Raw genomic sequence first — 25,909 nt, 5'->3', positions numbered from 1 at the left:
TTTTCCTGGGGGCAAGCCTGTTCCATTTTCATCTAGTTCCTCATTCTCTCCAGAGGGCCCTATTATGTGCTAGGGTCACAGAGCCAAATAGATGGACTTGAAGATACCATTCCTCTGCCATTATGGTCATCATCATCTTTTTATAAAGGACTGCCTAAAGAAATTCAGCCGTGAAGGTCAGCAATAGCAACAATAACTCACAGTTTAACCATTTTCTCTTTGGATAATTAGTCAGGTGGAGAGTAACAGAGACCCATTCAGCTACCTGAAGTAAAAATTTGTGTTTGGTTTTATTTTCTTTGTTTCTTTCAAGAACTAGGTGAGTCCCATGGTGTCCAGGGGCAGAGAGGCATCCGAGGCCTTTTCAGAAGTTAGAAGGAGAAACAAGAAAGTCCCAGTGAGCTCAGCAGGAACCTCGGCCCCTCTCCTGCCTCCAGCAGGCCTTAACAGAGTCTTCTCTTTTCCTCTCTAGGGCCTGTCATTCCTGTAACTCTGCAAAAGGCATGTGCCTGTCGTGTTATACATATGAACACATAAGAAAGCCCAAACCTCTGTTTCACAGCCTTCCTTGGCTATCAATCAGCATGTTAGGTACCAATGCCAAATTCCTGGGGGTGAAAATCTAACTGGCCTATTTGGAGTTAGGGGGCTGCCCCAGGTCCAATAAACAATACCCAGAAGGTGGGGGGCTGCAGGGTGAGATGGAGATACCTGCCCATTTTTTTAGTGAGACCTATGTAGACTCCCAAAACCTATCCATTACAGAGACTGGCTAAGAACTTTCAGGGACTTAAAGTAGTTAGTAAGCTTTGTCCATCCTACTCTGTATACGAAAATGGCAGCTCTAGAACCTTGCAGGAGAGATTACTTGAGCACTTATATTCTTCCCTGGCACTCTTTACTTTTGCTAGGATTAAGCCTCAATGTGTGAGAAACTTTTGAGTGGGCCTGAGCCCTCCCTAGGTGTGGTCAGTGATAGCCCACATCCTGTCCACTGAGCAGATCAATGTGTTAGCAGGCCATGGGTCAGTTCACGCAGGGATCAGTTAGTAGTAGGTGGGTCCCCTGCACAGGTTTGTCCCCAGTACTAAACCCATTCCCACTGTGCTGCTGGCCACAGGAACGTGTGAGCCAGTCAGTTTGGACAGCCAGCCTCCATCTGTCACTTGTCAGAAGGAAATCACAAAGCCCAAGCACTCTGTATCATCTTTGTAAAGATGAAATAAGGAACTGAATTATTACTTGGAGGATAGAAGACAGGTAGAATACAAAGCCATAATGATGTCCACATTTCAACAATCTCTTAATTCACCAAATGATTTATAAAGAAGCCCCTGGCTAGCATACATCTCCTCCTCTGCATAGCATTTATCACCCTGAGTGGCATTTGATCACATTTCCGTCTTCCTCAGTGAATACTGGTGTTCTTGAATGAAAGCAGCATATTGTAGCCTCTCGCAGGCTTGGGGCCCAGCCCGGGATCTGGTATGTCGCTATAAACAGTTGACACTGGATGGATGAAGAAATGATGAATGGAGGGAAACATTTAGGGATTAAAGTTCTGAAAGAAAATAAGAAGGGATTGAAAGGAAAGGGAAGGAAGGAGGGATGGAGGAAGGAAAGAAGGAAGGAAGGAAGGGAGGCAGGGAGGGAGGGGAGGGGAGGGAGGGAGGGAGAGTGTTCGGTAGCAAGTGTAACAATCCCAGTGAGCACTGGGGTCACGCATCCTGTGATATAGTGCCACACACAAATGAGTGCAACCTCCTGGACCAAACCTCCTGGACCAACACGGAGCTGGGACTGGGCTTCACTCAAGAAGCAAATGAGCTTGACCCAAGGCTGAAAGTTCTCAGTGTCATGGTCTTCAGGGAAATCCTTTCTTGCCTCCTCTTTGTGTGCCCTTTCCCTCCACTCAGGCAGCAGTGCTCTTCTGGCATCCTCCCCAAATCAAAAGGGAAGTCACTCCCACTGGCCATTTGCTCTTATTGATGGATTACACTGCAGTGTGAATATGCTTCATCAACTTTAGCCCAATGGTTCTTAACCTTTTTTTGGCAGGAGAAGAGAGAAGTTGGCTCGGTGCATCACAGACCTGCCCTGACATCTTGATAAAAGATATGGATCCTCTCCTCAGGAAAACGCATCCCCCCACCACCCCTTAAATGCACAAACTCGTTTCAGGGCTTCCCAACTTGAGATCTGTTATCGGGGTCTACTAGACTCTGTATTTATTTGGCTCTTTTTCAGTTTCAAGCTTCTGATCTCAAATTGGGAAAGTCTGTTACTTAGAGGATTATCAAGCACCAATAACCAGATAGGGAGGAAGACATTTCTCTGGTCAGAATCAGACTTCAAAGTGCACAAATGGAACCCTGTTATACTTCTGGGTAAACTGGGAAGCAGTAAGATAGCAGGGTGACGTAGGAGCACTACTCATGTCCTCTGGGATCTCACTGGCCCTTTGCGCCTCTCTTTCTCTCTCACACACACTGGCCACTGGATGGAAGTCCCAGAACATTAAAGCCCCTGGGAAGCCGCCCTCCATTAATGATTGGCATGTGTCAACCGGTTAGCAGCCTTGCTTCCTAATTTTCTAGAATTATCTACCTTTGGCTTTCCAGGACAAACTATCACATACATAATTTTTAATAGATCTTTTTTTTCTTTTTGAGATGGAGTCTTGCTCTGTCATCTAGTCTGGAGTGCAGTGGCACAATCTTGGCTCACTCCAATCTCCGCCTCCCGGGTTCAAGCGATTCTCCTGCCTCAGCCTCCCGAGTAGCTGGGCGCATGCCACCACGCCAGCTAATTTTTGTATTCTTAGTAATTTCACCATGTTAGCTAGGCTGGTCTCTAACTCCTGACCTCGTGATCTGCCTGCCTCAGCCTCCCAAAGTACTGTAATTACAGGCGTGAGCCACTGCGCCCAGCCTTCACAGATTTTTTTGAGACAGGGTCTCACTCTGTTGCCCAGGCTGGAATGTAATGGCATGATCACAGCTCGACCTTCTGCTGGGCTCAGTATTTGTTTTTGTACAGATGGGGTTTGCCATGTTGCCCAGGATGGTTACAAACTTCTAAGTTCAAGTGATCTGCCTGCCTTAGCCTCCCAAAGTGCTGGGATTACAGGTATGAGTCACTGTGCCCAGCTGGCTTTATTTTTTAGAGCAGTTTTAGGTTTACAGCAAATTTGAGCAGAAGGTATACATTTGTTACAATTAATGAGCCTACACTGACATGTCATTATCACCCAAAGTCCAAAGCTTGTATTAGGGTTCATGCTTGATGTTGTAAATTCTATGGGTTACGACAAATATATAATGACATATATCCACCATTATTGTATCACACACATCATTCCACTGCCCTAAAAATCCTCTGTGCTCTCCTAATTCATCCCTCCTTGCTGCCCCCCAACACCTGGCAACCACTGATCTCTGTGCTGTCTCCGTAATTTTGCCTTTTCCAGAATACCATAGAGTGGAAATCATACAGTATGCAGCCTTTTCAGACTGTCTTTTTTAACTTAATAATATACCTTTAAGATTCCTTCATTTATTTTCATGGCTTGATAGATCATTTGTTGTTAGCGCCAAGTAATACTCCATTGTCTGGATGGGGTTTATTCGCCTATTCACCTACTGAAAGACATCTGCTTGCCCCCAAGTTTGGCCAATTAAAAATAAAGCTGCTATAAATACTTACCTACAGGTTTTTGTGTGGACACCAGTTTTCAGTTCATTTGGGTAAATATCAAGTGAGTGATTACTGAACTGTGTTTGGTAAGAGTATGTTTAAGTTCGTAAGAAACTGCCAGCTGAATTCCACAGTGGCTGGACTACTTTGCATTCTCCCCAGCAATGAGTGAGACATCCTGTTGCTCCACATTTCATCAACCTTTGGTGGTGTCAGTACTTTGGATTTTGATCATTCTAATAGGTGTGTAGTATTGTTTCATTGTTTTAATTTACAACTTCTTAATGGCATATGATATTGAGTACCTTTCATGTGCTAATTTGTCACCTGCATATTTTCTTGGGTGAGGTATCTGTACTTCCACGCTGTTTATTCTACTGGTAATGAGGTTTCTTACAGCAAATGCTATAACCTTGTTTCTCATGAAATCGCTGTAACCCTTCCTTGTTGGCTTTTATTTCAGATCAATTTTCTCCAAAACTAAAATTATGTCCTTATTTTATAAAATGAAAACCAAAATTAATTTAAGTATTTGGTTTGTCACTAGTAATCCAGTTGGTTACTTCTGTTATAGTTTATGAATTGAAACAACCTTATCATTTTTAGAATCATCCAGAATCTCTTTTTAAAGTTGGTGACTGTTTTTTTATTTCATCTCTTCAATGAAGAAGTAATGGCTCAGCAAATAATATCTTCCAGTTCCTTGGGTGTCATAGAATGTAAGCCATTGGGCCCAATTGCAATTAACAAATTCATCCTTCATGGTAGTTTTTGGTCACTTTCTTTCCAATTCTAATATACATTTCATTTCCCCACATAAAGCCTTCTAGGTTTTAGGTCACAATTTTTTTAAGAAAACAAAAACCATAAAATATCTGTACTTTCCAAATTTTACCCCAAAGCTCCATTTTCACCAAACAGATTAAGAACATGCATTTTTTTAACAACAACAAATCTGAAAACAGACATTTTAATTTGAAATATTTTGGGGAAAATATTTAAGGAAATAATCATAGATTATAAAACATACTGAGGTTACTCTTATCAAAACATTTGACTACTTCAAAATGCAGTTAAAATGACATTAAAATATGACACAGAAAGCACACTCAACAAAATTTAAAAAAAGATAAACTGAACTTCATCAAAATTAAAACCTGTGGTGCATTGATGCGACTATCAAGAGAGTGAAAAGATAGCCCACAGAATTGGAGAAAGTTTTTGCAAACCACATATCTGATATGATTCTCTATACTAGAATGTATAAAGCCACATACATATTCAGAAGATATAAAGAATACAGAATATATTAAAGAACACTTACAACTCTACAACAAAATGACAACCCAATTTAAAACTGGGCAGAAGACTTGCTTATCATTTCTTCCAAGATATACAAGTGGCCAATAAGCACATTAAAAGATCCTCCATGACATTAGTTATTAGGAAAATGCAAATTAAAACCACTTTACAGCCACTAGAATGGTTATAATTTAAAAAAAAAGAAAATAATGGGCATTGGAAGGATGTGGAGAAATTGGAATACTCATATATTGCTGGAAGGAATTAAAATGAATTACAATGTGGTCCTGCAATTCCACTCCTAGGTATATACCCAAAAGAATTCAAAACAGGTTTTTGAGCAAAAACTTGTACATGAATGTTTATAACAGCTCTGTTCACAGTAGCCAAAAGGTAGAACCAACCTAAATATTCATCAACAGACGAATGGGTAAACCAAATGTGATATATTCACATAGTGGAAATTGCTCCACTATAAAACAGAATGGAATACTGATACATGCTACAACATAGGTTAATTTCGAAAACATTATGCGAAGTAAAAGAATCCACAGATAAAAGGCCACATAGCATATGCTCCCATATGTATAAAATATCCAGAACAGGCAAATTAATAGAGACAGAAAACAGACTAGTTGCTGCCAGGGGCTGAGGGCAGCAGAAAATGGGAGTGACTGCTTAATGGGTACTGGAATGAACAAGTTCTGGAAATAGTGGTGATGGTTGCACAACATTGTGAATGTACTTAATGCCACTGAATTGTATACTTTAAAAAGGTTATGATGGTCAGCTTTATGTTATGTGTATTCTACCACAATAAAAGAGACAATAAATGCTTCAAAGGCATGATTTAAATTAGTTTTACTAGTTCATTTTATTTCAGAAACTGGTGTTTACATTGTCTAAAGTTAGAATTAATCCATGTTTTAAGCTTTTGTTCTATACGGGGGAGAGAGAATGTTGTAATGTTTCTCACCTTCACCCTGTGTTCTTGGAAAGTATTTAATTTGGCTTATTGGCTGCAAATGTACATTATTTTTCTTTTTCAACTTAATTTGACCTCCACAGTTATGTGTTATAGCTTGGGGTTCAAGATATAGGACAGTTTCATCATAAATGCTTTTGGAATCATATTTATGAGTTTTTCTAAACTTTGTGTATGTCTGAGTTGTAGTTACTGTTTTACAGTAAGCCCAGTTTTTCAATTTCCCAGTAAAGTTAATGGCTATTAAAATTGCATCTAACATTTTTGGACTCAGTTATCTCTTAGATTTAATTTAATTTTCTAAACAGTCTTTGCTTATTATGTATGTTCCTTTCCCTTCAAAAATGAATCAATTATTAGTTTCCAACATAATTTTGACCAAATTTAAGTTCTTATTAACACTTTTTTAATTCTATGAAGCAAGTCAAGTGAGTTATGTCAACTACATTTTCATAATGTACGTAGGCTTATTGATAATATTAAATATTACTGCAATGATTAATGTTATATGTCATCTCTCTCTCTCTCTCTCTCCCCCCAATCCCCCCATCCGCCGCCCACTGGTGCTGAAGCTTAGACATCCAGCCTCTCCTGCCCTCAGATATTGACATGCTCCTTGTTCTCAGGCCTTCAGGCTTGGAATAGAATGTACACCACCAGGTTTTCTCAGCCCCCAGCACGCAGATGGCAGAAGACAGGACTTCTCAGTCTCCATAATCATGTGAACCAATTACCTCATAATAAATCTCTATAGATCTATGTCAGTATCTACACCTATATGTATTCTATTGGTTGTGTTCTCTGGAGACCTGTTGATATGGTTTGGCTGTGCCCGCCCCCCTGCTCCGCCTTGCCCAAATCTCATCTTGAATTGTAGTTCCCATAATCCCCACATGTTGTGAGAGGGACCCGGCGGGAGATAATTTAATTATGGGGGTGGTTACCCTCATGTTGTTCTCATGATAATGAGTGAGTTCTTACAATATCTGATGGTTTGGCTTTTCCCCTTTTGCTCATTCTTCTCTCTCCTGCTGCTATGTGAAATCGGACTTGTTTGCTTCCCCTTCTGCCATGATTGTAAGTTTCCTGAGGCCTTCCCAGCCATGCTGAATTGTGAGTGAATTAAACCTCTTTCCTTTATAAATTACCCAGTCTTGGTTGTGTGTTTATTAGCAGCATGAGAACTGACTAATACACCTATAATACAATTACTAATAAATGATAATGTAGCTCAGCCAGGGAATATAGAAAATTATTAAGAAGAAAATATAAATCACTCAAGAACCTCTTACCTGCTGGCAACGTTAATATTTTAGTGAGTAGTCTTCAGATATATGTATGAGAGATATGTAAAATGCTTAAAACAATCCTGCAATTTTCATTTTCACTCTACTATGCATAGCGGATATCTTTTCATCTTAGAAAATAGACATAAGTCATCTACTGATAGCTCCAAAATATTCGTTTGTGGGAATATATCAAATACTATTTCATTGGGATGAGCATTCAGTTTTCAATTCTTCCTTCTATGAACCTCATTCTAATGAATGTTAAACACACATATGTTAAATGTTAAATACATGTATTTACATATACAATTAGTTATCTGTGCATGTATTTCTTGAGGTTATGAAGTAAAAGGCCTCACGCCTTCTATAGTTTTAATTCTATTGATATTGATATGCAATGCTGACTTCCCTCTGATCTGTTCTAGGAATCCCACCACCAGACCCCAATCTCCATGACCTAAAGACAATCTTTTCATTGTATATTTACAAATTACAGTTGTATATATTTATGGGGTACAAAGTGAGATTATGATTTAATAAATTTATTTAAAATTTTATGATTTATAAATATAAAATGATTTATAAATATGATTTAGAAAAATTAAATCAAGCTAATTAACATATCTATTACCTCAAATACTTTTCATTTTTTTGTGGTGACAATGTTTACTCTTAGTGATTCTGAAAAGCTATAATACACTATCACTAATTATATTCACCACATTATACAATAGATCTCAGAAAACACCCTTATTTCTCTTGTCTAATTGAGGCTTCATCTAACAGTTTATTTTAATTTTTAGTTTTTAACTTCTACTAAAGTTGAACATTGTTTTGCATTCAGTGGTCTTTTGTATTTTTTTATAAATTGTATAATCATGTTCTTCACCCATTGCTTATTGAGTATTTCTTTTTATTAATTTGCAAGAGCTCTTTATATATTAGGAAATGTAACTCTTCTTTCATATTCATTGCAAATATTACCTCAAAATATCATTAGTATCTAATAATGGTCTCCTTGTCGTTTTTCTTTCTTTCCTAAAAATGCTTTATCTCTGAAACTTTCAAATAGATACAGAGATAATTACATAAGGAATCCCCTTATAGCGATCACTCAGCTTCAATAATTGTTGAAACTACCACCAATCTGGTTTTATCTTTCAACCACTCTTTTTCTTTGTTGTTTTAAGCCAAGCTCATGTTACCCATAAACATATCTGTAGGCATCTCTAATTCATATGGACATTTGGACCCATAATCACATACCATGTTCCCAACTTATCCATCTGTAATATGATGGAAATTTCACCAACTCACACAAAACCGTTTTGGATAGCATATACCCATTTTGAAACTTCTTACCATTATCCATACTCCTTTTCCTGGACCTTCTCCTAAAGCTGTTTGGCCTATTTAATCAGAAACTATTTCATCCATTTACTTGTCATAGGTTCTTGAACATATTTTCATAATGTTTATCAGATTCACTTTTCCCACAAAGGTTTTGTTTTCATTCAGATGTTCTCCACACATTATTCACTTTCTCTTTTCTGTGTATCAGATAATTGTAGGCTTTTGAACCTAAAGGCAGTTGTAATTCTTATTTTCACTGCCTCTCCTCAGTTGAAGCTCAATATTTCCAATTTAAGTGATAGTGTCTGCTGAGATGGCAAGCTCTTCCTGTTAATTTTCCATGTTGTAGGCATTTACATAGGCATTTGGGGAAGTTAAGGGTTTTCCCCAAAGCATTTCCCACTTACCACAACTGTCCACCTCACAGCAGACTTCAGGATTTCCCCCAGATCGATACACTTATTTTAGTCCCATATTAACTCATCTTCATTAAATCTCCCTTTGCCTATGCAGCAAGCAGCCTGCCCCCAGAGTCCCAGTCTTCACCAGGTGTCTCTCCTCTTTTACTCAGGAGGACTTTCCCAGGAAAACCATGCCACGAGCAGAAAAAAAAAAAAAAAAAAAAAAAAAAAAAAAACCATAAAACTTGTCTGTGAGGGATCTTTATCCCTAGGATGCTTCTGTTTTATTTCTTTTTCAGGTTAGGAGAATTTGTGACTTCTTCACTCCTACCCACACAGTCCTGAAGTCAAACCATCCAAGTTTGACCAGAGAGGGTTAGTCACTATAGGTTAGCAGGTGATGGAGTTGGTGATTGTGTTTGTGCATATCTGAGGGTGTGATAAGCCCCAGCTGGTTTTAGCACAGTTAGCTCTTAGTGCTTGAGTCCTTCTGGAATGGTATGGCACATAAGCCAGGGAGGTCAGGTCCACTTAGAGATGATGGGGTAAGAACTTTCAAAGCTTTTCCCTAAAGCTGTTCTCAGTTCCATATCAGCCTCCCAGATATATGTTACCAAGGCCAAGCTGACGTCATGGAGTATCAGTTAGGGGGCTTCATAGAGATCATCTTGTCAACCTCTATCATCTAATGAATAAAGAAACCAAAGCTTAGGAAGGTGAACTGAATGACTTGCCCAGGGTTGGAGAGAAAATTATGACCCAAACAGGTCTCCTGAATCTTCCATCCACCAAACCAAACCAAACCATCTCTGGTAACACTCTCCAGCTACTGTGCTTTCTACTCAAGCACACAAGGCCAGTGTTGACTCTCCCAAGCATCATGTGTTACAGCAGAGCCTCAAACAACCTCAGTGGGACTAACTGTCATAATCAAATTGACTCCAAAGGACATGGAACATAACTTTCTCAATCTGGGATCTCATTCGTCACAATTCTAGGATCCCTCATGATGGACATCAGGGAAATGTAACTTAGTATGGCCCTGTGGGATAAACTAAAGTCTACTAAACAAAAGGTAATAGTGAGCCTGGGACTAAGAAGAAAAATAGACTTCAAAGGAGAACAGATGATGAGCTCTGGTGCTCACAGGAAGCCCCAGGACAAAGTTTCAGTCCCATCTTACCCTTGACCGGCCTCAAACCTTAAAGTAGTTGGTCTTTTGTCTGTAAAAAGACAACAGGATTGGGTCTTTAAGTGAAGAAATAAATAGTAAGTAGTTCTCCAGGTTTTCTGCAGCTATGTCTCATATTTGACAATCTTACACTCACCGACTTGACAGTCTGCTTTCACTAATCCATATGCATATAAGGTGTATATTACCCCCATGTCTACGAGATTCTCACTTAGCCAACGACATCTGTCTTTGAACTGTCACGAAATGCTAGAATGATTCTTTTTCTTTTGTGGTGTCAATTCCTCTTTCTGTCATTATTAACCTTGCTAAATACCCTCTTCCCTCCCCTTCTGAAAGGCATGAACTGAGTGCTAAGTTTCAAACATACCCCCTTAACACATCCAGATGGGGGGAAAAAAGCACATCTAGCTATCTACTTAATCAAACATCTACTTTCACTCCATCAACGGGGAGTAGACCCTTTTGTACATTTAACAAATTCAAGCAATTTAGCAACTGGGTTAAGTCTATGTAAAGTACTTCAACAACATGGGAAATGAAGACACTGGTCTTCTGTCTTAGAATTGGTTAATGGAAGACGTGAAGTCTCAAAACGCGCACAACAGTGGGTTCTTACGGAGCTGCCTAATGCACTGCTGGGAAAACCTTGAGAAGTTTTCCATCATGGGGGGAGGGGGCTTGACAGTTTTTGCCTTTGCTGTCAGTTTCACTGTGGGAGGCTCCTAAATTTATTATACCTGGGAAATGATTCTAGCGCAAACCCATCCTGAAAGAAGACAAGAAGTGAGGCATGCAGAACATCCTTCTACAGTTATTATTGGTTCCCACCCCAAGTTACAGAGGCCGAGTCAAGGCAACTCCATGGGCCATGACCATGGGGCACTTTATCTAACTTGATCAAGGTGGAGCAGAGCAAGAAATTGGTCCTGTTTGCCTTGCTACATCAATAAATTTTCCAAGCCTTAACTTAAAAAAAAAAAAAGTTTACCTCATAAAACAGAATTGTCGCAGTGGAGTGGTGGTATTTTCTACCAGCAACAATGTCTCTATAAAATGCCCTTTCTACTGAGTAGTCAAAATGCTCAGTGCCACCTGTTAGAAGCTCACATGTCAAACAGTTTTTGGGGTCATCAAGAAGCAGCTGTATTTCTTTCTTAAAAAATTAAAAATAACTCTCCTTACTTTGGGGGACTCCATTACCTCAGTTTCCTCATCCATAAAATAAGAATAATAATGTGGTCCAACTTCCTGGGGAGGAGAAGATTGATAAGTGCTTTTTGCTGATGAGCTCAAAAGCTACGCAAATATAAATTATTGAGTACTGCACATATTGCCACACTGCTACCCGAGGTGCTGGGAGCTTTCACTGAAATCAACAGGAGCTCCAGGAATGCAAAAGAAATATGTACTGGGAGAGATGGGTCCAGAGCATTTTGGTGGTGCTTATTGAAGCACAGTGTTGTAGTGGAGGGGCAACTGCTAAGTGTATGATTATCGACCGCTGCATTTGGATTTGCTCTGAGAACTCTGCTATATCAGATAGTCCGGCTCAAAGGACATCAATCATTTGGTGCAACACTCTGTGTCTTATGGGCTTAATGGCCTTTGAATCCAAAGGGCCAAAAGCTGCCCTCTGAAGTGAGCAAAGGGCTCTTCAAAGGCTGGAGGAGTACGAGGAGGATGAACTGACTTTTAATTCACAAATAATAAATAACCTAAGAGTAAGATAATTAAAGTAGCATACCGGTTCTGACCTTCAAAGGATCAATAAACAAATGCATCTCCTGCTCTACACTTTAGCCATTGGAGCCAAATCCCATGGTTCTACCCTCAGTTTAGTCCCTCGGCTTAATCATCTTTTGGTTGGCCATGGAATGTGTACCCAACCATAGTCAACAGTCTTACAAACATATATATATGTCCTGTATTTCTATTTGTACAAAGAATTGGATCTTCATCCTGCATATTCTCTTTTCAAAATTAACCTTTGTTTACCATCTATAAATCAAGACAACATTATTCCTTCTCCCAAAATGCAGGGTCATTCAATACAACTTGTTGGAAACAACCTGCTTGGCTGAAAATGTTTATGAGCTATAATCATAGAAAATAAAGGGATGTTATAATGAGAAGTCAATCTTTCAGTTTAATTGCAGAACACTTTTTAAGCTACAGAAAATTGTGAATTTGAGCTCTGAAGTGGAAATAAAGTTGCCAGTTTCAGACTGCATATCACAGAAAATGAGTTCTTTTTCTTCATTAGAAAAACATATCTGCAAGTAATAAGATATTATGAGTAAATATTAAAAGAATGCATTGTACTGGGCTGTGTGTAGCTACAGAATACATTATATCTTTAAATTATTTCTAAATCACCAATTTAGAGAAAGTCCTGCTCCTGGCATTACTGAATTATAATCTGTATTCTTATCCTACAGAAATAAAGAGGTATCAACTCACTTAGGATAATTGCCTGATACAACCAGAACAGGATTAGGGAAAATTCATTATGGTATTGCAGTGTTGTATTTTAAAAGTATTCTTTGCTTCCTTTTTGAAAAATGGCTTAAAAATGAGCAGAATAATGTACATACAAGGAAAGTGTGAACTAAACTGTCAACTTTTAGTTGAAGGAAGGAAATTTGGAATATTCTGTGCTGAAGCCTTTACTGCAAAGAGAGCATTAAATAGGTGAAGAAGCAACACTTCTAGTGCATGATCGCAGAGCCCCAGACAGGACAGAAGCATAGGAAGGGATGGGGGGGCTTGCAGCTGTCAGGAGAGGAAAACACAGTCCCTCTGCCTATTGGAAAACAAATGTGCCAACTCCTTGCCATGTTATTTAAACAAAAATATTTTTCCTGTAAGTAAGATAAACGCTTCAAAAGTAGCACCATGAAATGGAGCTATCTGTTGAATATCTGCTCACTGTTCTAGGAACTGTGAGGAAACAAAATAGAAAAAAACCAAATCTCTACTTTCAATGAGAGCAAACAATAAATGTTACCAATGAAAACCAGAGAGAAGGCAGGAGGAAAGCTAACGCTCGGGTGGGTCAAGGTTGTTCCCTTTCATGGAGAACAGACAATGACAACTTAACCACAATGACAATGGACCAAACACCTGAAGCCAGTAAGGGGGGTGGGCAGGCAGAAATCCAGGGGAGAACCTTCTAGGAGACAGCAGTAAGTGCAAGGCAGTGAGCTGGTCTGGAGCACTTGAGGACTACAAGGTAGGGCCAAGTGGCCAGAGACAGGCAAGTAAGTGGGAGAGTAGCCAGGCCCACGTCGTCAGGAGAGAGGGGTGAGAAGGGAGGGAAATCACACATCCTCCTAGGACTTGGGCTTGGACTGGGGGAGGGGTCTGGTCTGCATTCAGCACAGAAGCACCCTGATCTGACTCAGCTCTTCATCAAGCTCTCTCTGGCTTCTGTGAGGGGCAGGGGTGGAAGTAAAGACCCCTGAGGAGGCCGCTGCTATTTGCAGAAGAGAGTTGACCAGCCTGTTGCAATGGAGGGAGAGGCGGTCGGACCATGGACACCTGATACATGCAGAGCTAGTGGGATCCCCTGATGGACTGGATGGTAAGTGAGACAGAGAGGCATCAAGAATGACTCCAAGGTTTTGGCCTCAGCAATTGCCAGCTGGTATTCAATGAGATGAAGGGGTCTCAGTGAAGCAAGTAAGAGAGGAAGATCAGGGATTCAGCTGGGAGACAGTAAATATGAGTTGCCTATTAAGCCTCCAAGTAAAGGTGTTAAGGAGGTGGGAGAGTTCAAAAGGAGGTCTGAAGAGCAGATATAAATTTTTGGAGTAAGCGTACAGAGATGACATTGCAAACTGATCCTGGAGAGGCCTTCAAGGAACTGAATGGGGAGGGAGACATGTCCGGAGAGCTGCAGCATTTTAGGAAAGAGACAGGGAAGAAAACAGCCAATGAATGGCACAAGAGAAAAATGTGGTGAGTGCGGTGTCCTGAAGATCTACCTCACTGATATCAGGGTTCAATAAAATGTTTGTGCATTTTTTGGGAAATTTTAAATTGCTGGATAAATGCTGACTTACTACCTTTGGGACCAGCTGCACTTTGCTCCATCCATTGAGATCATTCTTTCCAACTCTTCTTAGATTAAAAAAAAATCCACTTTTAACTTAGTCAAGATTAGTCCCAACTGAGAATCTGGAGACACATTCCTGGGAATCAGAAGCTCTGCCTACTTTTGACTTGTTAGATAGCACTTTCTGAGAATTCTTACAGTCACCCATAAACGGGAAAGGGAGAAGGGCTAACTCACATTGATTACTAGGTATTACAATTGAAGACTTATGTTCATGCTTTTGTTTAATCCAAACCACAACTCCACGAAGCAGGATTAATTTTCCCTGTTGCAGAAATGAAAATGTGATCCTGAGAGAGGTGATGTAACTTCACGCAGTGCCCTCACCATGCACCTGTGGTCCCAGTTACTTGGGAGGCTGAGGTGGAAGGATCCCTTGAGCCCAGGAGGTGGAGGCTGCAATGAGCCAAGATCGTGCCACTGCACTCCAGCCTGGGTGATGGAGTGAGACCCCGTCTCAAAAAAATAAATAAATAAAAGAAAAGAAAAGAGAGTTGCTATCATAATTCAAAAATAACTAGACTAAATTTCAGTCTTACTTAATAGGCTGGAAAGGCTGTTCACATATCTTACTCTTTCCTGGACAGGTCCATTCCATCTGACCTCTCTACCAAGACTGTTGCTTCTAAGACTGACAATTCAGCCTTAGGGGAAATAAAAAATTTAAAGAGAAGTGGAGGAAAACACTTCCCACTAATTGAAGAAAGGTGTCTTAAAGCAGCAGTCCTCACCCTTTTTAGAGCCAAGAACTGGTTTCATTGAAGATAATTTTTCCACAGAAGTCAGGAGGGGATGGTTTGGGAATGAGTCAAGAGCATTACATTTATTGTGCACTCGAGTTCTATTATTACTATTACATTGTAACAGATAATGAAATAACAACTCACCATAATGTAGAATCAGTGGGAGCCCTGAGCTTGTTTTCCTCCAACTAGATTGTCCCATCTGGGGGTGATGGGAGACAGTGACAGATCATCAGGCGTTAGATTCTCATAAGGATCATGCAACCTAGATCCCTCACATGTACAGTTCACAGTAGGATTTGCAATCCTAAGAGAATCTAATGCCACCATTGATCTGATGGGAGGTGGAGCTCAGGAGGTAATGTGAGTGATGGGGAGTGGCTGTAAATACAGATGATGCTTTGGTTGCTCACCTACCGCTCACCTCCTGCTGTGCAGCCCTGTACTGGTCAGTGGCCCTGAGGTTATCTGTCTTACAGGAATCAGTCCTTGGGGAGATCTCATTTCTGTGCTGGGAAATGTGGCATAAGCAGGAAGAAAGAGGGTAAGTGTGGAGCCAGAGGAGGAGCCAGCATGATTCGCAAGGTAATTTGAAAAGAGAGGGCAGATGCGTAGCTGAAATATTATAACTGGCCAAGATTTGTATCCCAGCCTAGTCACATAAAAACTGAATGCTTCAAAGTGCCGAACACTTACCCAGTGCTTGATATCTGCCAAGGAGCCATCAAAGCGTCCTTAATGTGCACTAACTCGTTGAGACCTCAAACATTTCTGAGGCTGTTTGTGCAATGGCAATGTTCCCATTTTACAGAAGAGGAAACTGAGGCATGGAGAAGCCTAGTAACTTGCAGAGCTAACTCCAATAGTTTGGCTCCAGAGTCTGTCATTTCACAGCCAGGTTCTGGGCTTTCCATCAACCCCCAGGGAGTCACCTGCCCTGAGCTTCAGTGTACTCATGTGAAATGGGGACCACAGTGCTGGCTTTGCTGCATCGTTAGATGGGAGATAATGCCTGAATGCCTGTCACAGAGCTGGGCTCAGGGTGGGGTGATGATTACAATATTACTATTAATCTTGAGTTAATTCTCTCTTTTGAGAGGGATGTTTCTAAGCTCCCCTGCCAGCCAAGTGTGGAGCAGAAAAGCATTTGCTCAGACCTCCTGTGTGATCTCTCCTCACCACCTCCCTCCTTTTGTCCATGAAGCCCCCCCAGCTCTGGCAACTCTTTAGTGCTATCCTTTGTGTTCCGTAAGGCTCATGTCAGAATTTATCGTGACACATTTTGCATCAGAATGAAACTATTAATTGTCACCGACTTTACTAGATTGTGAGCTCCTTAAGGGACAGATCTTCCTTTCTGCTTTCTTGTGGCTACCTGCATCTCAAGAGCCACCTGCAATGGTACACTGTCAATAAATACAGGCTTTCTGAATAAATAAATGAATACATGCCACCAGAGTGTTTATGCTTCCAGAAATCCTGCTCCAATCCTGTTCCTATTCAAAGAATCAACTGGGAGTGACACACAGCTCTGCTCTTCTTTGTTCTGATCTGTTCAGGTCAGATTAATATATTATTTTTTACTACTCATCAAAAACATCTTCAGAAACTTTTCATCAGAAAGCTTTTTTTGTGTAAACCTATCTATCTCCTCCAAATCACTCTATCTCACTCAGTGTGATTTTTATTCTCTTCTAATCAAATGATATTGAAGAAATTTGTTGCTTTTGAGAACCTAAGTGTATTTCTCTTGCAAATTTCAAAGGGAATAAAGTGAAAGTATTATCAGGAAGTGGGAAGAATTCATATGTCAGCTGCAGCCCATCCCTGATTCGAAACCTACAGGCAGAGATGTGAATGGTCAGTGGTGCTAAAGGATTTCTGTGGTTCCTACAGAACCAGGAGCCAGTGAGGTGCCAAGACAGGGCCTCACAGATGTTTCAGGAAACCGTGCACCCAGAGGAGTATCTTGCCAGGTTCACCAGGTGCTTCCTACCCAGGCACTGCCAGCAGGACAGCCCTAGCTCTGCACCAGCCCCCTGCCTCTCCTCTGCATCCTGCTCCTTCACCTCCAGCAGCAGGCGGGAGCCAGTGGACTATGCTTAGAAATAGCCAAACCAGCGAGGGAGCCCAAGAAAAAGGATCGAGGACCTCTTGCCAAGCCAGTGATCTTTAGTTTTCAAAAACAGCACAGGCAGAAGCTGGAAGTCATGAAAATTGGGAAAAAGAAACCAAAGAAGCAGTGTCTTTGTTGCAACAGTTTCATCCAAGGACTGGGTATATAAATAAAATAAAATTTTATTTTTTAGCAAAAAAATCTTTTGCTGTTATTTAAAAATATTCTTGCTGTTTTCCAACCATCAGAAGAAACGTGTACTTTTCATTGCTGTTAACAGATTTTTTTTATTGAAGAAAAATACAATTATGATAACTTCCATAGATTATTTCATTTAATTCCACGTAATTCTATCAAGACCACTGTGAAGTAGATCTGCTCTGCACATGAGAAACTGAAGCTCAGGCTTTAAACAACTTGCCAAACACAGTTACTAAGAAACAGAACTATTAACCATATCGTATCACCTCAATCATCCTTTTGCTTTCCTTTGAAAGTAAAAAAACTCACTCTCTTTTGAAAACCCCATCCAGGCTCTACCTGGACAAAAGTGCCTAGCTGCCTCTCTTTCCATAATGAGCTCTGAATAAGTAGCCTTTGATTAATCCTATAGGTGGTCTCTATTCTTTCGATAATACAGCCTCATAAGAAGAAAAATTGGTGATTTAGCAATTATTGCCTGAATAAATTAAAGTGTTTTATTTAACACTTTAACATTATGAAGAGGGCAATATATGAATTAATATATAAATAAAATAAAATAAAATGACTTTAGACATAATATGAAAAAAAACAGTTTTACATGTTTCAATTTCTCCCTATATGTTTTCCCATCCATTGTGCATTTTACTGTTGTCCCTAAGGGTTTGAACATTTGATTTATATCACCTCTCTGGTCCCTCTGAGTCTATCCACAGACCCCAGGTTGCAATAATATAAGCTTGACTTCCCTCAACTCCACCTGGTTGGGGGCAAGGGTAAGGTGTGGTATCTGCAGCCTGACTGCTGTTTTGTTTTATTTTGTGACAGGGTATTGCTCTGTCGCCCAAGCTGGAGTGCAGTGGTGCCAATCATGGCTCACTGCAGCCTCAAACTTCTGGGCTCAAGGGACCCTCCTGCCTCGGCCTCCTAAGTACGTTGTTGGGTCTGCAGGTGGATACCACAACACCTAATTTTTAAATTTTTAATACAAATGGGGTTTGATTTTTAAAGTTTAAAATTTTTTTGTACAAACAGGGTCTTGCTTTGTTGCCCAGGCTGGTCTGGAACTCTTGGCTTGAAGTGATCCTTCCACCTTGGGCTCCAAACGCAGCTGTGAGTCACTGCACCCAGCCAAGGAGCCTGACTCTTCACAGTGCACTCCTCATCTCACTGGGACATTGGTTGGGCTAGCAGGGAATAACTGTTCTTACCTGGAGAGTACTCCTCTCTGTCAGGCATGTAGCAAGGTCTTCCATATGTGATCTCCTTAACCCACAAACAACCCCACCAGGAAGGTTATATTATCACCACCAATTTACAGATGGGGAAATTCAGGCTTTGAGAGATTAAGGACCTCAGTCAGATTCATAAGCCCAAACTATCTGGGCTCTTAGCCCCACGTGCTCCCGCCTCAGTGGGCTACACCTTGATGAGATGCCTATGTTTCGGTCCACTGGTCCACTCCTGAAGACCAAGGCACAGGTTTAGAGATGTACCAGGGGCTAAAGGTACTTCTGCATCCAAGAACTAGAGGTGTCCCGTGTCCCTTTTACAACATTGTTGGCCTCCCTCTGGGTCTTGTACCTTATGTTTATTGCCTCATTTAATCCAGGTAAGGACTCTTTAGGATTGGTGGCATGTATCCTTTTTACAGACAAGGAAGGTGATGCTCAGGAGTTTGGATAACCTGCCCAAGGTCATGCAGTGGAGGAGAGGACTAGAAGGTAAATCAATGGACCTTTCACTACCTTCCCCTTCTCTGGGCTGTAGCAGTGAGTTAACTGGCTCAGGCTTGCCCAGCAGAATGCCCTTCAGGACACACTGAGTACTGTAGTAAGAGCTGCATATGCGCTCAGAAAGAATGTGGATAGACGCTGTTTGTGATTCACGGGTAAAAGGGCCTTCTCCCAGGGGCAGCAGAGTCAGATCCTGTCTCTGGTGTGCCCCGGCCCCAGACTTGGAGGCCCCCTGGGCCAGGACACGACCTTCCCTGGCAGCGATGGTCTCCAGCCACACTCGACTGCCCTGAAGGGACATTTCCTGCTTATTCCCTTGCCCGGCTGTGCCCTCCACCCGGAAGGAAGGCCTGTGCCTTCTTCGCCTGCACGTCCTACCCTGAGGAGGCTCTCTTGGTCTTTCATCGCTCTCCCTACGGGTCTTCACGCCTTCCCGAACCACCGCGCCCAAACAGGAGCACGCCCTCGGCCCTCTTCACAGGGCGCTCCTCCTCACAGGGGTGCACGGGATTTTTATTCTGTGCCTTCCTGGTGGCTCCTACAAGTCTGGAAGGGCAGGAGGCGCATCTCACTCCTCTGGGTCCCCTCCCCTAGCGCCTGGCGGGAGCCCAGGCTGCATTTGTGGAATTCATGACTTTTTCTCTCCTGTTCAAGCTGAACACACTGCTGGCTCCTGCTCGGGTGGAGCCCGGCTAATCAGAGTGAGGGGCTCCCCGTAGGGCGAAGGGGTGCGCTGTCAGAGGTGGCATTCCCGTTTTACGGAGACACACGGTGTCTTACACGCCAGGGAGAGGTCTGAGACGCAAAGAGCCGTCGAGCGGGCTGCGAGATTGCTTCGCTGTCACCTCCGCCTGCAGCCACCCTTCCGCAGGCACTTGTGTGTGCACCCAGGCCAACATGGAAGGCGCCATCCTAACTTCTGCCGTGAGCAGGTGGGAGGGAAGACAGACGAGAGGTATTCCATTGGTTGTCTGGGAAAATGAATTGCACCTTCCCCTCCCTTGCGGAGGATCAACTTTTCCCACCCCCTCGGGTGGGCACTCGCATCCTGGGGCCAGAGCCTGAACCTGGGAGCCAAGGGGCCCCAATTCCAGGGACGTGAAGCTGAGCGTACAGCGGGCGCTCCCAGACACTGGGGAAAGTGATTTACGATGTCCTGAGTCCCTCGAGTCTCGCCAGCAGGGCGAGCGTGAGGGTGCCCCGACCGACCAGCGGCCCCGGGTGCAGGGTGGCGGGCCCGGCCCGCGCGTCCCCCTCCCCCTCCTGGCGGCCCGCACGTGTCGCCCGCGCCGCGCCCCCACGGGTTACGCGCGGGTCCCGCAGCGCCGCGGCCGAGCTGGGCTGCCCGGCCCGCGGGCACAGCGCCGGCCGTCGCATCCCGTGCGGTGCCGCGGCGCGATGCTGCGCTGGAATGAGGAAGCGCGGCGGCGAGGGGAGGGCCCGGGCGCGGTGCGCGCGGGGGTGGCGGCGGCGCGCCGAGCGGGCCCGGCGCGGGCGAGCGGGCTGCAGCCGGCGGCGGCGCCAGCAGGTACGGCCCGCGCCCGCCGCCGCCCCGGCGGCCTTTGGGGGCTGAGCCGGAGCCCGGCGCGGCTGCAAAGTTTTCGTGCGCGGCCCCGTTGGCCCGGAGTTGCGGCTGAGACGGGCGCCGCGCGAGCCGGGGGACTCGGCGACGGGGCGGGGACGGGACGACGCACCCTCTCCGTGTCCCGCTCTGCGCCCTTCTGCGCGCCCCGCTCCGTGTACCGGAGCAGCGATCCGGCAGGCGGCCGAGACGTGCGCGCGGGGCCGAGCTGGCTGCGGGGCAAGTCGAGCAGGGACCGCCAGCGTGCGTCACCCCAAAGTTTGCGGGGCGGCAGGGCGCGCGCTTGGGCCACCCGCCGCTCTGGGCGGCAGCAGGTGGCAACGCGAGGGCGCGGCGGGGGCGGCCGGCGCGGAGGGGGCCAGGTACGCGGCCCGCGGGAGGCGCTGTGCGCGCGGGGCAGCCGGTCGGCCGGGAGCGCGAAAGCCGGGTCTGAGCTGGCTGGGGGCGGGGAGCGTGGCGGAGAAATGGGGAACAATGCGAGTGAGCAACTTCAGGAAGTCATTGTGAAAGAAAGCTGGGAAGAGCTCCGCGGCCAAGTTAGCAGGACACTCTAACAAGTGCCTGCGCGGCCCGCGCCCGGGGCGGTGACTGCGGCGACCCCCCTGGGTCCCCGCGCGGCGCATCCCAGCCTGGGCGGGACGCTTGGCCGCGGCGAGGCGGGCAAGCCCGGCAGGGCAGAGGGAGCCCCGGCTCCGAGGTTGCTCTTCGCACCCGAGGATCAGTCTTGGCCCCAAAGCGCGACGCACAAATCCACGTGAGTGTTTTCAAATTGAATTTCAATAGGAAAACTTGGGGTAACTGGTGAATTAAAAAAAAAAAAAACACAGTAAAGAAAAGCGGTAAGGTTGGTAGACCCTGGTGTCGCTCAGGTCCGCCTCTCCTTTCTGAGGACAGTGAGAGTGTTCACTTCTGTCAAGCGTCTGCTGCTCTGTACTGTGCCAGCAGGTGCAGGACCAGGCCGGCATGGGACACTTCTGAGCAGCCCCGCCGTCTCCAGGAGAGGAGTTCTAGCTCCCAACCATATTTAAATTTATATAGACCTACATATACCTACAGAAGTCAGCCTTTATAAAGTCGTGTGTAAAGAGTTTTCCTTATATTTGAGCCGAGAGCTTTCTTTTTATTCTGTAAATATGATGAGATCGAGTCTGAACTTGATTTCTGCAAGAGAGGAATTATCCCGGCTTTGAAAAGTTAGTCCTTTTGCTGACCGCAGGTTTGGCGCTCAAGTCACCAAACCTTCTCAGGAAAACCCTTACTAATATTAAGGCATCAGGTTACTTGCGGTTATATTTGATATGTATTTTAAATATTTGTCAAGCATCGCTGCTGATGCCTAAGGAACCTCGTGAGAGCTTGTTTTTCCTTCTAATTTGGAGGCATCTAATGACCGAAAACCGTAGCGATTCCATAGGGTCTGACCAGGCACAGCTTTCAAATGCAGCTTCCCTCTCTCTAGGGACTGCAGCCCACCCAGACTGAATTTCAATGCGGCACGCTTTGCTTAGGTTACCCACTCACAATTTCCCACTGCGCCACAGACAGTATATTTCAGCTTTGAGATACCTTGTTTTAAACTTCCAGACAAAATGGTGTTGAGGAAATGTCTCCTTACTAGTCCCATCGACTTCTGTTAAAAGAGGAAAATTTGTGGAAGTTGAAAATACTGCGTATGATATTTAAACTTTCATAGACATTCAAGTGCTTTTAAGGCCAGGTTCACTTTGGTTATGAGTTGAGGGGTGGGGGGAACCCACATAAAAATGTCCTGGGTCCTCTTGAGTTTATTTCTTTGTTTGAAGATGTTTGGTCAGTGAGGTTTATTGTACTCATCTTTTATATGGAATTTTTAAAAGTAACAATTTCAGTATTATTTATTTTAGAATGTGTCAGAATTATTTCTGTGACAAATCAGATCATTTGGGCTGTGGCTTAAAATGTACACGAGGCAAATATTCATGACAAGAAGATTCACCTTCTTAAGCTGGCATCTTGTAAAATGCAGAACAAGTTAAAGAAATAATGTGTACACATACAAATAATGATGTCACATTAAAAATACTACACTATTCTTGCTTGATGGAATGTATCTGATTTCAGATTTCACCATGAACATATTTCGTACCTTTTTTACATGGAAAAAAAAATGTGATTCTAAGTCTCACAATCAATTAGAGCTGGTGACCAGAACATTTTATTGAACTAAATGGTCATGTTTTCTTCCCCTTTTGTTTCATAGTGAGAGTTGAAGGAAGGAGTTTAGAAACTCTCCAGTACTTGTTTAATTCATCAATGTTCTAATTAGAGTGCTACCTCTTGGAAAACTACACACCTCCCTAATGCAGAAACATCATAGCAATAATCACCCACCCTCAGGGTCTCCAGGAGACCACAAGGGCTGCAGATAAAAGTCTGGATGTGTTAGGTTTGACCCTTTTGAAGAGTTTTACACAGGCTCCTAAAGAGAAGATCGGCTGTGGCCGTTTGTAGCCATTTCCTTTGTCAAAAAACTAAGATCGCAGTGAATGTATTGGCCAAGAGGTCTAAAGCCCTGTTGTACTGCAGGTCACTGTCTTCCTTGTTTGACTAGAGACTTGGGGTTTGAGAACAGAGGTTCTTTGATTTGGATACATTTTTTGTTCTTGATTTGGATGTATGTGTTTCATGCGTGGTTAATATAGCATATTTTCAATATAAATGTCAAAAATTTTGAGATAGGAAAGAACTCTCTATATATTAATATACGTATACTCACACTTCAAGATTATGCATATATTAACAGATACATGAAATAAAGAAATTCCATGTGCATATGCACATATGCACACACACAGAGCGTGCACACACACACAGCGTGCACACACACAGCATGCACACAGCGTGGAGTGAGAGGCATGGGGCAGTGTGGAAGAGTTTTAACATCAAACCTGAAATGAGTATTAAAGGCCCCCTTTATTTTTAAACTTTTTCTAAAACAAGATGGATTTCCCTGTGTTATATAATGGTGAATTTTAGGCATAAATAACGTTTTTTGAGTGTTGCATAATTGTACGTATTAGTGTAATGTAACTGTAGTTAACTAAGAATTCATCAAGGATAGCACTGTTTTGTGGCATTTTTTTTCCTTCTCTAATCTTTGGAATTGTGAAATAATTTCACTATGAAATAAATGTTGGTTCTTGTCATATTCTGAGGGAGATTGATGTAAGTGGCTCCACTCCAGCTTACAAAAGGTAAACCACGACCTTTCTGCGTTCTCTGAAAATGCTTGTCTTCCGATGCCTCTGTTTCTAAGACTGACAAGCACTCTGGGGCACTGTGACGCCTGCTTCTAGCGGCAGAGTTGCTGCAGCTCCTGTCCTGGCTGTGAACATTGTTCTCTGTCTGGTGTCTCTATGTTCATAATTACAGAGACTTCAGCTCTATTCCATTTCATATTTGTGCTGAGTAATCATTCCATTTTATGAGAGAAAACACAAGATGTAAAAGCAACAAGTGACCCATCCTTTGAAGCTTACAAGAAGAGAAACATGAATCTATTTCACATCTTAAAAACAGATCAGTTTTATTTTGCTCAGAAAGGGCGCATGTACATTTTTGATCTAGGTCTTAGAAACGTAGAGTTTCAGAGGATCAGCATTATACACACTGTCACACACATACACACACACACACACACACACTTAAAATTCAGATGAGGAACAAGATAGGAATGAGGTTTTGTTAGGGACGTAGAGCATCTAAAACCAAAGGACAGTAACAAAGCTGTTTTTACTGTGGTGCTGACAACACTCATGCTGGTGTCTTCATGTGGACCATGGCTTTCTTGTATTTCTTTGCAGTTTAATAAATGACTTCGTATCTCAGGTTACCTTTCCGCATCTCCTGGAATATATGTTTATGTCCTTAAAGTTTCAGTGTCATCACTTTAGTAGCTTTAGTTTGAGTTTTTAAATGTTTGGTGATATTCCAACAAATATTTTTTAAGACATTATGAAACCTTATGAAGTGCCACATATTACAAGTGAGATAAAACAGCAAGCAAAAGAAGGTTTGCAGAAGGTTTTCAAGTGGCGAAGTGCGGGCCTGCCCATTTTGGTGTCTCCTTGGTGGTTACTCCTGAGAAGGGCCTGGAGGAAGAGCAACTGAGGCCTAATCTACAGGCAACTACCAAATTGTTTCAGTTGATGTTTTTTTCCCTCTCATGTTTGACTGTGATAAATAGGTAGATGCCAGAGGAGTCTTCAGCCAACCACCTGGTAATAAACTGTTAAAAATCGTGCAAACCCTGGGTCACAGGTGTGGGGGCCATTTGTCTTGCCTGTTAACGGGCCTGGCCCTAATTCTTTTCTCCCATGGCCATTTCTGCCTTTGGGGAACTCACAATTCCTGTTGACTAAAAGAGCACCCTTTTCCACCACAAGCCTGACAAATCAGACGTCCACATAATTTCTGAACTCATTTTGGTTAGGACAGGAAGCACAGGCTCCCTTCCTGTCTGTGTTTTCCTAAGAGAAAACGGTCTTCCCTCCTTTTTTGCATATTTGGCAAGTGGTTCCACCTTTCTCTGCACCCTGGTGGAGTGTGAAGGCAGCAGAGGAACCTTTTGGAGGAGGAAGAGGACACAGAGGCCCTGTAGCCAGGCACCAAGACCCCTCCCAGGTGGCTGAGTCTGAGGGGAACTCCGAGCAGCCCTAGGTCCTCAAAGTCTGGATTTGTGTGGAAAAGGCAGCTCTCACTTGGCCTTGGCGAGGCCTCGGTTGGTTGGTGAGTGCCACAGTTTCTTTGTGTGCTTGCATGGATTGGAATAGCCAGTGTGTTCTTCCCTCTTCCCTGCTGGTGTTTCCACAGTGGGTGGCCTGAGCCCAGAGCAGCTCCCCATATCCCTGTGCAGGCCACCTGTCTTGGGTGATGGAGAGCATCATTATGCTCCGTCTGAACGCTCTGCTTTCGGATGGCCCCATGCTCCACCTCCTGATAGCTCGTGGCGCGGGGCCATGGCTTAACGAATGGCTGAAAATGGGTCCTAATTAGTGGAAAAGTGCTTTCTTCATATTTTCTCACTCAAGTGTGCAGTGATTCATTTTTCTTCTGCAATCAGCTCACTGCTAAAGTAAATCTGACTCTCTTCCCGCCATTGCACACCAAAAGTTAACTCTAATGGGTAGGAGGTTAGGTTTGTTGAGAGAGCAA

General features: G+C 43.3%; 1 protein-coding gene across 42 annotated transcripts in view; it reads left to right on the top strand.

The window, feature by feature from the left end:
• Positions 1 to 20,567: 20,567 nt before the first annotated feature.
• IKZF1 (IKAROS family zinc finger 1) overlaps positions 20,568 to 25,909 on the top strand; it is a 101,143-nt gene continuing 95,801 nt past the window's right edge. For 7 of the 42 annotated variants that reach the window (XM_063609560.1, XM_063609557.1, XM_063609554.1 and 4 more), the window contains exon 1: positions 20,575 to 20,662. The gene's annotated coding sequence lies outside the window, so the exon portion shown is untranslated. Of the gene's footprint in view, positions 20,663 to 20,721; positions 21,079 to 21,116; positions 21,471 to 21,537; positions 25,484 to 25,909 lie in introns of those variants that run through there. The other 35 variants (XM_063609556.1, XM_063609542.1, XM_063609534.1 and 32 more) reach the window with 23 other exon arrangements.

The sequence above is a fragment of the Symphalangus syndactylus genome, chromosome 9 (genome assembly GCF_028878055.3).
Source record: "Symphalangus syndactylus isolate Jambi chromosome 9, NHGRI_mSymSyn1-v2.1_pri, whole genome shotgun sequence".
In the NCBI taxonomy this organism is placed as follows: Eukaryota; Metazoa; Chordata; class Mammalia; order Primates; family Hylobatidae; genus Symphalangus; species Symphalangus syndactylus.
Note: the sequence above shows the minus strand (reverse complement) of the source record. Positions and strands in the feature narration are given on the sequence as shown.